This window comes from Felis catus, chromosome B1 (genome assembly GCF_018350175.1).
Source record: "Felis catus isolate Fca126 chromosome B1, F.catus_Fca126_mat1.0, whole genome shotgun sequence".
NCBI classification, from domain to species: domain Eukaryota; kingdom Metazoa; phylum Chordata; class Mammalia; order Carnivora; family Felidae; genus Felis; species Felis catus.
The window spans coordinates 104,204,883-104,218,219 of record NC_058371.1 but is presented as its reverse complement, the minus strand read 5'-3'; the positions used below and the strand labels follow the sequence as shown (position 1 = coordinate 104,218,219).

Sequence of the window (13,337 nt, the reverse complement as noted above, 5' to 3'; positions counted from 1 at the left end):
AAAATCATTGGCTCAGTTGTGATCATGTGACACTTGGCATTATATATTACTCATATTGCAAGACAGCACTCCTTTATCAAGTTAAAATTTATTAGAAATGTTTGCTCGTCTTGCAGAACACTCACAGCAAAAGTTACTTATAACCCGAGGTTTTACTGTAGTTAAAAAAAAAAAGTAAATAGTTGGGGCGCCTGGGTGGCGCAGTCGGTTAAGCGTCCGACTTCAGCCAGGTCACGATCTCGCGGTCCGTGAGTTCGAGCCCCGCGTCGGGCTCTGGGCTGATGGCTCAGAGCCTGGAGCCTGTTTCTGATTCTGTGTCTCCCTCTCTCTCTGCCCCTCCCCCATTCATGCTCTGTCTCTCTCTGTCCCAAAAATAAAATAAAACGTTGAAAAAAAAAATTAAAAAAAAAAAAAAGTAAATAGTAATTGTGTGCCATGGCTACTCCTCACCATCTGGGTTTCAGAAATAGTGTTCTGCTCTTCCTCTTGGCTTACAAAACCAAGTTTCTATACTTCTGCTGCTGGGTAGACACTAAGGGTGGACAGGGAGGGACAGAAAGAACAGAATACACAACTTCTCTTTTAATTTCAGTCCTCTATCATCCATCAACCACTGAATGACCAAGCCTTGTTTGTACCCACTTGCAGCACCCTGAAATGAAGCTGTAAGAGACACGCCCCCCAAACCCCTGGCAGTCACAAACTGATAACCTGTAGATCATTTTAGAGGGTTTTTTTTTTTATAACTTGAATTTCTTTTTGTTTTGTTTTGTTTGCTTATTTTATTTTTTTTTAAAATTTTTTTTCAACGTTTTTTATTTATTTTTGGGACAGAGAGAGACAGAGCATGAACGGGGGAGGGGCAGAGAGAGAGGGAGACACAGAATCGGAAACAGGCTCCAGGCTCTGAGCCATCAGCCCAGAGCCTGATGCGGGGCTCCAACTCACGGACCACGAGATCGTGACCTGGCTGAAGTCGGACGCTTAACCGACTGCGCCACCCAGGCGCCCCTGTTTTGTTTGCTTATTTTAAAGTAAACTTTGTATTCAAGTACATGTTATTCTTGAATACAGAATGATACACAAATCAACATGTGCAGCTCAAGGAATTTCATAAAATGAATACCTTTGTGTAATCAGTATCCAGTAACTAATTGCCCACATTAGCAAATTGGGACATGACTACATAAACATCTAGATTCCCGATTTATTTTGGAAAATTGGAAAATCTTACCTTATTGGGTTCACATTTTCACTAGCATTAGTCAGCCAAACTGAGAAGCAGCTAATCTTTTAAGTAGAGCATATGCTTCTACAGTCCCTACCACTCCCTAGTACCTGCTTGTGAAGGCAAGTGTTGGTTGCTGTTGACAAATACAAATAGTGAAAATTAGAATGACTGTAAACTTGTGATCAAAATCTAACAAAACAAAAAAATATGAGACGAATATAAGAGTCAAAGGAATGTTCTTAAAGTGGCAAGTATTTTGATTGAGCTGAACAAAAAAGAATGCAGATTCTAATTGGCCCATAATTATATTAATTAGAACTGATCATATCATGGGGAAAGTTGGCTGGGGCTTGAGTGAAGGTTACAGATTACAACCACTTGAGTTACTTGATGGACATTGGTTTACTGAAAGGTGTTAGGGCTAGGTTTTGCCAAATTCTATAGCTATTCTTAGATTGTGGTATGTGCCTTTAATTTTCTAATTACATTTAGGCTGCTTCAGATCTATATTACTTTAATCCAGTATTCATGTTTATAGTCACAGTCAGAATCTCCCAGTTACTATCTATTTCATGCAAATTAGTTAGCTTTCTTCAACAGCTGATGAGTGGGATACCTCTTATTGGTTGTAGTGTTGACTGTTTGACTACTCAGTGATAAGTCCCACACCCCTCCCCACTTTTCTTCTTTCTAATGCTGATCTTTGTTCAGGTGACTTAATCTCTTCCACATGGCCATATACTTTTCTGATCCAATTATGGTAATCTCATTCTTCTTGGCTATTTATATTTTAGTAATAAGTTTGATACCTTTCTGGTCAATGAGCGATGAAGTGGAATCTTCTGGGGGCTTAGAGAAAAACTTGGTCAACATTAAAAAGAGACACAAAAAGACAGTATTTTTACTGGATATTACCTTGTCTGATTAAGATATAAGGTAGTTAGCCTAAGGACAAGCTTACATATTGAATAATGCAATATAGAAAAATGGAAAGGATCCTTGATGATATCGTTGAGGCATTGAACTAAGCAACGCTGAAGCTGCCTCACTTCAAAATTTCTCCTATAAAATGATAAATTTCATAAGGCTTCGGCTAGTTAAGCCAGGATTTTCTGTTTGCTATAGCTGAGATACTCTAATTAATACACTAGAGGAAATACTTCATTGGTGAATGATTTACAATTAAACGATGTGTTAGATTATGTAAAAAGGTTTTTATCTCAGTCTGTCCCACAGAATAAATTACCCTAGAAAGGAGATAGAAAATTGGATGATGGTAGAAAGGTAAAATAGAGTCAGTAAGTCAAAAAGGATGTGGCAGTAGCCTAGACCAGAAGTCAAAATCTATTCTAACACATTCATTCAGATTAAAAATGTAATATACTATATATGTGCATATATATATGTATATATATATATATATATATATACACGCACATACATATATATCTATATGTAATAAATGAAATTGTGTATATGAATATCTCCTCTAAATGGTTCAGATAGTTCATATAGTTTGTGTTTCTGATGAATCTTGAGTACTTTTTTGTTTCTCAAATTGTTAAACCTAAATCATTAATGTTGAGTTTAGTCAACAAAGTCCTCTTATCTACCCATTTATTGAGCTTAGCTTCAATAAACTTTGAACACAAATTAAAGGTTTTTATGAACTAAGCTTCTTTTGTGAAACTGATTTGTTTATCATCTTAGTATAAGCAGGAACAAAGGGCACTGGCTTAAATGAAAAGGGGGATTCCCCTCTCTAGCCATCTTTCTTCCTATCACCCATTACCACAGCAGCTTGGCCCAGGGCCCAGCAGGGAGGCTGGGGCAAAGCTGTTCCTCCCAGAAGGGACCCTCTGTGGCTGTTCCTTCCAGTTGCTTGTGACTCACTAGCCTCTGAAAGAAGGAAGGACAAGATGTGAGGACTTCCTATGTCACTTTCCAAAGACTTCAGCCCACTTGAAGGGCAAAGAAGGAGGATATTGTGTATCAAACAGATATGAATCCTGACTGCATATTTAGAAATGCTCAGTATGGTTGGTTAGAATTTAGGAGCAAAAGAGTTTTTCGTTGTGATCAGTTTCCTATTCTTTGGAGGAAGGTATCTATCTGCCCACCTGTCTGTCTGTCTGTCTATCTACCTATAGCTTCCTAGCTGAGCTTCTTGGTGCTATATTCTATTCCGCCAGTGAAAAGGATATAGTACACCATCACATCATTTGACAGGAACTTTATACTACAAGTTAGAAATTATATAGGAGGAACAGAAATGTATTTTAGGATAAGTTAGATAAGTAACATACCCTTCTTTCTAGGGTAAGGGAGATAAGTAACATAAAGTCACATATGTTAGAAAATATAAGTAAGTGTTTAGAGTCTTGGGGGAGCATGAGAGGAGGGACAGAGTGTTGGCTAAGCAGTGATATGGCATTAGCCTAGACCAAGACTGCTGACTCTGATCTGCAGGCCAGATCCCACCTGCTGCCTGTTTTTGTATGGTCCACAAGCTAAGGAAGGTTATAACATGAATATTTAATTTGTTTTTTAAGTTTGTTTGTTTGTTTTGAGAGGGAGAGAGTTCAAGCAGGGTAGGGGCAGAGAGAGAGCAAAAGCAAAAGAATCCCCACCAGGCTCCACAGATGAAGGGCTCAAACTCGTGAACCATGAGATCATGACCTGAGCCGAAATCAAGAGTCGGACACTTAACTGACTGAGCCATCCAGGTGCCCCAAGGTTTCAACATTTTTAAATGGTTGAAAAAAATTAAAAGGATATTTTGTGATACATGAAAATTGTATGAAATTGAAATTTCAGGTTCCATACAGAGTTTTAAGGCATAGAACCATGCCTGTTTATTTACATATTTTCTGTGGCTACTTTTGAGTTAGAAGGCAGAGTTGAACAGGTATAATAGCCCTGCAACAAAGGTTTAAATATTTACTGTCTGGCCTTTTACAGAAAGCTTGCAAGCCCCTGGCCTAGACCAGTGCTCATCAACTCTTAATATACATGTGAATCATTTGGGGATTTTGTGAAAATGTGTAGTTTCTGATTCAGTAGGTCAAGGGAGCCTACATGTCTGCATTAATGAGCTGAGGAGCACACAGTAAGTAGCAAGTTTCTAGCACAGGATTAGCAAACTTATTTTTTAAAGAGCCAAATAATAAATAGTCAGAATCTGCAGCCTATCCAGTCTTTTTTACAACTGCTTACATCTTCTGGGCAAAGTAGACATAGGCAACATATAAAAGAACAGGAGAGACTGTGTTCAAATAGGCATTTATTTGCAGAAGCAGGCATTGGACTGGATTTGGCACACAGACTTACTTTGACATTCTCTGCTTTCAGGTATTAGTATTGGGTGTCCATTAAGAAATAGGCACAGTCCTACCCTCAACTTGCTTACTAGTTCCATAACACATCCCAGTGATAATGATACAGCAGTTAACTTTTATTGGGTAATTACTATATGCTAGGCTCTATGTTAAGCATATTCTCTTATATAATCATCACAACAATCCTAGGAAGCAGATACTGTCATTATCTTTGCTTACAAATGAGAATACTGAGCTTCAGAGAAAAATAACTTACCCAAAGCTGCCACAGCAAATCAGTGATGGGCCTAGGATCAGACATAACTCATGATTAATGAATGACTGTTGGATTATTAGATGACTGGATTAAATGTGTACACTCATAGGAGTTCCACAAGCTGGAGAAAAGACTGTGTTTCCTTCATTGTGAGTCCTGGTGCTTGAAGTCATAAACAATAAAAGCTGTGACATCTGTTTAGAGGCAACATTAAATGTAGGTGTCAGAAACTGGATGTTGGGCTCAGGGAGTGTAGGGCTTTCTTTTTCATGATAGATTTCGCACCTTTACTGCATGTTCTTGAAGTTAAGGCTCATAGAGATCTCAGAAAGCACATTTTTCATAGTCTTGAAGTTTCCATGATCCAAAAATGAAATTGCTTTACTTTATAATGTGTTATTTTAGGCACCAAATAGTATGGCATTCTGCCTTCCTTGTATACTTTGGAATTTTCAGTTGTACAATAAATGTCCCTTCTAACCACAGTGACTAGAATTACATTTCTCTTTCCAAATTCTTCTAGATTTTTTTCCCTTCTTTCTTAGCTACAGTTACTAAAGTAGAGAGTAGACCTTGACTCTAGCCTGAAATGTAAGACTACTTTTATCTGCCATTACACTGTTATTTCCATGTAAATGAACGTTTCTAGGTAAGACACATATCAGCATAACTACATTCTGATAAATTAATAGATCACTAAGAGCAACCATGTTGTAAGTAAAAATGCTTTGGAAAAAATTTTCTAAAGTCTCAGACACAATATCTTTAGATTATAGATAACATATAGAGATAAATAATTGTGTCATTTTTTTAATGAATCGTCTGTTGAAAAACTTTCATATAATTGCTCTGATGATTAATAATAGTTTCCATTTTATAAACAATGTAGATGACAGGGCAAGGAGGAATATGGGAATGTTCGAAATCCTAGAACTGTATCATCTTAAATTTTTAGATGGGGAAAAAAGTTGAAATATGACACTAAAATATGAAATTGCATAGTTATAGATTTTTAAAGTGAGAACTTTTGATGTTCTAATATGGCCATCTGTATATATTCCTATTTTTCTGTGTAAGTCCAAATTGATTAAGTGAAATCCTTGAAGTCATTTGCTTCTTCAACACAAATATATTAGTTTTTTTTCCCTGAATTTGGGGATATGTGTTGGTTTCCCAGAGCTGTTGTAACAAAGTACCACAAACCCAGTGGCTTAAAACAATAGAAATGTATTATCTTCTAGTTCTGGAGGCTAGAAGTCTGAAATCAATGTATTGGCAGGGTCATACTCCTTCTGAAGGCTGTGGGAGGAATCCTTCTTTGCCTCTTCATAGTTCTTTTTTTTTTTTTTAAGTTTATTTATTTTGAGAGCGAGGGAGAGAGAGAATTCCAAGCAGGCTCTGTACTGTCAGTATAGAACCCCATGTGGGGCTTGAACTCATGATTCGTGAGATCATGACCTGAGCTGAAATCAAGACTCAGGCGCTTAACCAACTGAGCCACCCAGGCAGCCCATCTTTTTCGTAGATTCTGATAAAGGCCACCAATTCTTGGCATTTCTTGGCTTGTAGATGTATCACTCCAAAATCCACCTCCATCTTCATATGGTGTCTTCCCAGTGACTCTGTGTGTTCATACTGCTGCCTTCTTATAAGGACATCGTTCATATTGGATTGGGGCCCCATTCTACTCCAGTTTGATGCTGTCATAACTAATGACATCTGCAACAACCCTATTTTTAAATAAGGTCACATTTTGAGGTACTGGGTATTAAGAATTTACTGTACCTTTTTTTGGAGGACACAGTTCATCCATAACAATATAGGGATGCAAAGATATTATTGTTTTCCATGCAGATCTTACAGTATAGGGAGAAGGCTTATGAAGATGCAGGCTGTACTAGTGCAATATGCACAAAATGCTGTAAGTCCTGCAGTGGGGAAGGCTATTTTTTTTCCAAGTGAAATGTTAAAAGAAGGCTTTCAAAGGCAATTGCCATTTGAACCAGGCTTTGAGGGACAAATAGGAGTTCACAGAGAAAAGGATTCCAGGGGGGAGGAACCTATCAGCCATATAGCTTTAGGTAAAGGCATGGATGTAAGAATGAATTGTTTATTTGTGTGATTGATACTAGTTACTCTTTATTGAGTATCAATATGTGTCATTTAACATTAACAACAACCTTTTGATCCCCATTCTGCAGATGGGAAAACTGAAATTTCAAGAAATTAAGTATTTTGTCTCCAGCTAACACATCCAGAAGGTGGTACTGCTGCGATTAGAACCCTGCAGTCTGATTACACAGTCTTTATTTTAGCCATTGTGATAAAAATTACAGTTTAGGGTATTTGGGAGTGCATATGGGATTGGTTAGACATAAGGCTGAAGAAATAGGTTGGAGATAAATTGTGAAGAAATTGGTTTATCATTTGTTTTGCTTGATAGAAAATTGGTTGACTTCTCAGAGTAAACTTTTAAGGACTATAGGCAATTGAACAAGTTACAAAGCTTTAAGGACAGGTGTCAAATGGCCACCTTTCTGTGGATTGAGGTTGGATTGTAGGCCCAGAGGCTAGAGAGAAGGCTATTGTCATGGGCCATGTTAGAAATAATAAAGGTTGGGGCCCCTGGGTGGCTCAGTCGGTTAAGCTTCTGACTTCCGCTCAGGTCATGATCTCACAATTCATGAGTTCGAGCCCTGCGTCAGGCTCTGTGCTGACAACTCAGAGCCTGGAACCTGCTTCAGATCTGTGTCTCCCTCTTTCTCTGCCCCTCCCCTGCTCATGCTCAGTCTGTCTCTCTCTCTCTCAAAAATAAATAAAAACATTAAAAAAATAATTAAAAAAATAAATAATAAAGGTTGGAACTAAGCAGAGACAATGAAGTGGGAGGGGGGATGGAGTCAGAGATACTTGTCAATCGGCGTCAGTCACGTGTTGAACCTAAGTCAGCACCTCTGTTGCATGGCCATTCCTGATCCGTTGACTCAAGTGCTGAAATTAAAGCTTTCTCAACTGAAGTAGTTAAAGCAATCATTTCAAGCCATAACCCTAACCTTAGAAAGAGTCTAGTAAATATGTGCTGATGCGATTTAAATGGTTATGTTATTGAAGATACTAAAATATCTTTAAAATTCCAAAAGCTGACTTAACATATTTTAAAACAAACTACATAAAACTGTCAGAAAATATTTTGCCAAATGCTCTGATGCAATCTCATCTGTTTTTATTAAGTTGTAACTCCTTTAGATTAAATTTGTCCAAATTGTTGTTGGAGGTATAGCTACACTTCTATAGCTCAGCTTATTCAACTAAAGCCTGATTATTGTAAAAAAAAAATCTAATATTTCTTACCAATAGCTTAATTAATGTAACAACATTTAGCATTAATTGGAAAGCAAGGAATTATTCAATGGTCCAGCTTGCCTTTGTGTGGGACAGAGGGAACCAAGACTGCATCTCCTTGTGACTTATGACCCTCGTATGGGAAGCTGCCCAAACAATCATGAATACCTGGCAGGATATTTTTGGAATTTCCTAAAAAAGATATAAATTACTACAGGAAAGTTTGTTAAAATAAACTGCCTTTCTGTTCAGTGAGTATCTTTTATTTTGAGAGATTATTTTATGCAGGTATCTGGTGCCACCACAGACCATGCATTGTGACTTGCTTATCTTTAGTGACTTTTGGCTTGTCTGCGTGTATTTGGCAGCTTTCCCCAAGCGTTGGCTAGGGCCCTGTGATACAACTACCATTAGTCAGGCAAAAGCAAATATAAACGATGTTTGTGAATCTTTTTCTCCACTTTTAGGCTGCCGGTTAAAAGTATAATATCATAAATTTTGGGAAAGTGAGACATAAGCTGACATGTTTAAATACACGCTATGTCTCATTAAGTGAGAATCTAGCAAGAAATGAAAAGAATGCTAAAAATTCTTTCTTTTTAAAAAATCTTTTGAATTGATTATGTATTGCACAATGAAAAATGAAGTTACCTGAAAATGGCATACATTCTTTCCCTGGTGTTCTTTCAGGAACCTGAACACAACACACAATAAACCCTAAATTGTCTGAAAATGTTATATCTTTTTGTGATTGATTTTCAACTTGATATTTTGCATCATTACCAGGTTAAAAAATTTTTTCTTTGAATGTTAATTTAGAATGTTGAACACTAAGTTAGAATTCAGTGTTGTCAGATTTGAAACACATCTAGCAATTAAGGTGTTTAAAATTCTTGTACTTCATCATTTATGAGACACTATTCTTTTATAAATGAGAGTGTTTTGTAAAATAGCCCAAAGGACAGGGGGATGGAGAAGGAAAATAGAAAAACAGGAAGAATTTTCCTTCTTTGTTCAATTCAAACGCACATCCAGGAAGAATATTCAGTGTAGTGATGCAAAATGCTGACAGTGCAAATTTACTAGCATTGACTAAGCAGCATAAATACGTTAACATTGTGATTTTCAGATTACTGATAAAATATGTAATACAATAGGAAGAAAAACCCACAACTTACTTTACAGGATCCAAAGTGTTGCTGCCAACATGAAGAAAGGCTGTGTGTCTTACAATATTCTACTGGACTTACCGTAGATTAGTTCTTTGGGGATATCTGGAACTAGTGTACCTGCACGTAAAGGTAAGACCAAGTGTAAGGAGCTTCTTCCTCTGCTTAACAAAGCTCCTAGAACCTAACAGGGAACTGACTTGGAATCAGATGCTAAGTGGGATCTGTGATGCCTTTTTCATAGTGAAGAATCCAAACACATCCAGAAAAGGATCATATAAATATGCAGTTCATATTGCTATATAGTTTACCCACAGTTTCCTAGCAGTTTAAAAATGGGTCTGTAGGTAAAGGAATAGACCCAGAGCCTAGAAATAGAGCTGGAACTGCAGCTGGAGTGCTTTCCAAAACCATCATTTCTCAGATCCCTGGGAAAGGGACAGAAAGGGCTGGTTCTGCTTGGCCCACTCAGAGATTCACTTGATTAGGATTCAGTCTGGACTGGACCACCTCATATTTATACAATCTGAGGTTCTAACTTTATAATACACAGTCTCAAGTTGTTTTAGAATCAATGGCACCTGGCCAGGAAATCCTGGGCATTTCAGTCCCTCCTACTGTTCACTGCAGAGAGAATTCAGCAGTGGTACCTGACATTTTGCTCAGTGCCCTCACAGACAATAAAAAATGGTGGACAGGGGTGCCTGGGTGGCTCCGTCAGTTGAGCCTCTGACTCTTGATTTGGGCTCAGGTCAGGATCCCAGGGTCATGGGACCAAGCCCCACTGAGTGTGGAGGCTGCTTAGAATTCTCTCTCTCTGTCTCTCTCTCTCTCTCTCTCTCTCTCCCCCTCCCTTCCTCTGCTCCTCTCCCCCACTTGTGCTCTCGTGCTTTCTCTCTCTCAAATAAGAAAAAACAAAAGCGGACACAACCAGATCCACATCAACTGGCTCATATCCCATCTTAATGGATTCTTAAATGATTACACATTAATCAAATTCATGACTATCACTGGTGCACAGAAAGCAGCAATGTTTCTGGTATCTTGTGCATTCTAAGAAAAAGCCTTTTGCCATTTAACTTTTCAGACTTTAAGTCACTGAAGTAGGATTTTAACAAAGAAAATTAAGTGTGATAAGTCTACAATTTTACAAAGATACTTGATTTATTTTTAAATAATTAGAGAGAAATTGTAAATAACGGTGATGATGCAAATCAGAGAAGAGGTAACAATTCACTAATCTGGAGGGCTTGCCCTGCCTGACCTAGAAAATTTTGTTCTTACATGTGGAGTGTAGATCAGGTGTGCTGCAGGGCTGGAGCCTGAATCTGCTGCCATAAATTTGGTTCTGAGTTTATTTTTTAATGTTTCATGATTTTGAGAGAGTGAGAGCAGGAGAGGGGCAGAGGGAGAGAGAGAATACCAAACAGGCCCCACACTGTCCACTCACAGCCTGATGCGGGCCTCTAGCTTGTGAGCCTGTGAGATCGTGACCTGAGCCAAAATCAAGAGTCAGATGCTTAACCGAGTGAGCCACCCAGATGCCACTGGTTCTGAGTTTAGATTATTTATTTAAAGCAGTTATTTAAAATGAGACAACATTTACAAAGAGATATTAGGGCTGCCAGTTAAAGTTTCTGAAAAACCATGGAACAAGACAATTTAATGAACAGAATAAATACTGGGGATTTGGCATGATTTTTTGAATCTATAACAAGTGGGAGAGAAAAAAGAATTACCAATTTTCCAGCTGTTTGGAATATAACAGTACTTTCTGGGATTCCCATTTCATATCAGAGTTGTTTAACCAGAAAAATGCTGAAGTGATTAAATATGAAACCATGAAGCCAAAGCGCAAGAAAACTGTTTGCTCAGAAATGTTTCTGGAATGAGCCTTCAGCTTTAGTTGTTATTTCTGTTCTGTTGGTCAGTGATGAAATGTGCTATAATCAGCCTGCTAAATTATCCACAGAGGAAGGTTTACTTTGGTGGTTTTAAGGTATCTTCTTTCAGAATTGTGATGTGACAGCATATCCCTTAACAGCCCATTTCCTGAGGGATACTAAGCAAGAGCCAAATCCAGGAAAAAAAGAAAAGTTTAAGATCTCTCTCCTTACTGTGAACCCTTTCCATGTTTAAACACAGACGACACTCTTATAATCTGGCTTAAACTGAACGCTGCCACAAAGGCACTAAATATTTATTATGCAGAGACCCAGGGCCAGTTTCTCACCAGACAAATTAAGACATGTCTTTACCAGCATTTTGCTTTGCCCAAATGTGAAACGGAGGCCAAAATGAATGAAACAGCCTTATTTTTCCTATGACAATTTAGTAGGAGAAAATTTTAATAAGTTGATGTATAAACAACATTAGTATCTTTTGATTGCCTATTAGGAATTGTCAAGAGTTTAAGTATTAATTACTACATAAAGTATGGTGTCTCTTTAGGTCTCAATCTGGTCCTTACTTTGTCCTGGAAGTCCTCCCTGGCCACCACTGTCACCAAATAATATTGGGCCTGAAAAGCTGTTTCCTCCTCAGGGGTTTTACATTTTATGTTAACTCTAATTTCTATCGATTTTTTTTTTCTGTCTTCAACAGAGTAATGCCAAATGACTAATTATGTAAATATATGTGTTTTTTTTTCAGATGTAAAGTTACTCGTAAGATAAATGTGTTTCCAGCATGTCAGATTGCTGTTATCAGTAGAGCTAAATCCAGAGACTAGAGTGAATGGAGAAACTCATTAACTTACTGTAAAAGTGAATGTATGTCTTTGAAGGACATCATTTCTAACTTTAAATACAGATAAGCCCAATATAATGTGATTTCATTGGCCTATATTCTCTAAATTTAGTAGTACCAATTCCTGAGATTTTGAAATTATTTATAAAAAAATAAACATAACATATTTTAGAAGCCTTTTTGGTCAAAGCTGTATTATATAATAGGTTTTATTTTCCTTGGCATTTTATGAAAAAGTCAAAAAATAGCTCGACCAGTGGTATACTTACTGGTAAATGTTTATTAATCAGCTCTGAAGATGAGGTTAGGGAAGTCTTGATTCATAGCATTTGACAATTAACATGATGTAAACACTCCTACATGGCCAGTTTCAAACTACCACTGGGATGTCAACTAGCTTAAAAACCTCCTGAAAGTTTAATAAGTACCTCTTACGATACAGAATCAGTCAGATCCAGCACACTGGCTAAGACTGAATTTGTACAAACCATAAAACGATCTTCAGAACTTAAGACTTTGTCAAATTAGTTACCTAATGTGGACAGGGAACCTCAGATACTCTGCCTTATGATCCTCCAAATACCCATAGAAGAAAGGAAAACATAATAAGAATAAGAATGGGAAAATTCTACTATCTTTGCCATATCCAGGATTGTACATCAAATATATTGAAAAAGTATATGGAATTTAATGAATAGTTCCTTAAGACTTTGAGATAAATGACTGCCTCTAAAATATCAAGATTTTAGTACTAATAGCATGTTGTTGGAAATGTAATATCAATAAATAGCTGTGAATAAATAATTTGCTGACAGTTACTAAACCTTTTCTTGTATTACTTTTTAATTTGTATTCTTTTGTTGTTTCCTCTTTGGTATCCTTTTTCCCTCAAATCAGTTTCTGTGCATCAGTGCCAATTTAATTCACCAAAACAAATATCCTTATGAAAGCTCTTTGTCAGCTAGACTGTTTACAACATATAAATAAAACCAGTGTTTTGTTTTTTTTTTCCCCCTTCAAGATTGCTCTTTAAATGAAAAGAACATTATAGGGATGTTGCTAATCCTGTGCCAGAGTTTGGGGAATTTTTTGAAAAATATTCTCTGAATAATCCCGCCCTACCTGGAAATATTTATAATTTAGAGAAAAGAGATTTAGTTATTTGTTTAATCTGCCAGAATTAAAAGCTATAAGTAAAACCTTCTTAACTTTATTCATTCCTTTCAGCAGTTTAAGCCTGGGTCTGAGAAGGT

General features: G+C 37.2%; 1 long non-coding RNA gene across 4 annotated transcripts in view; it reads left to right on the top strand.

Annotated features, from left to right (window-relative positions):
* The window catches only part of LOC102899966, a 43,361-nt gene extending 30,459 nt beyond the window's left edge, over positions 1-12,902 (top strand). For all 4 annotated transcript variants that reach the window (XR_006596827.1, XR_006596828.1, XR_006596826.1 and 1 more), the window contains 2 exons: positions 9,353-9,468; positions 11,989-12,902. This is a non-coding gene — a long non-coding RNA (uncharacterized LOC102899966). The remainder of the gene's footprint in view (positions 1-9,352; positions 9,469-11,988) is intronic.
* The last annotated feature ends 435 nt before the right edge of the window (positions 12,903-13,337 follow it).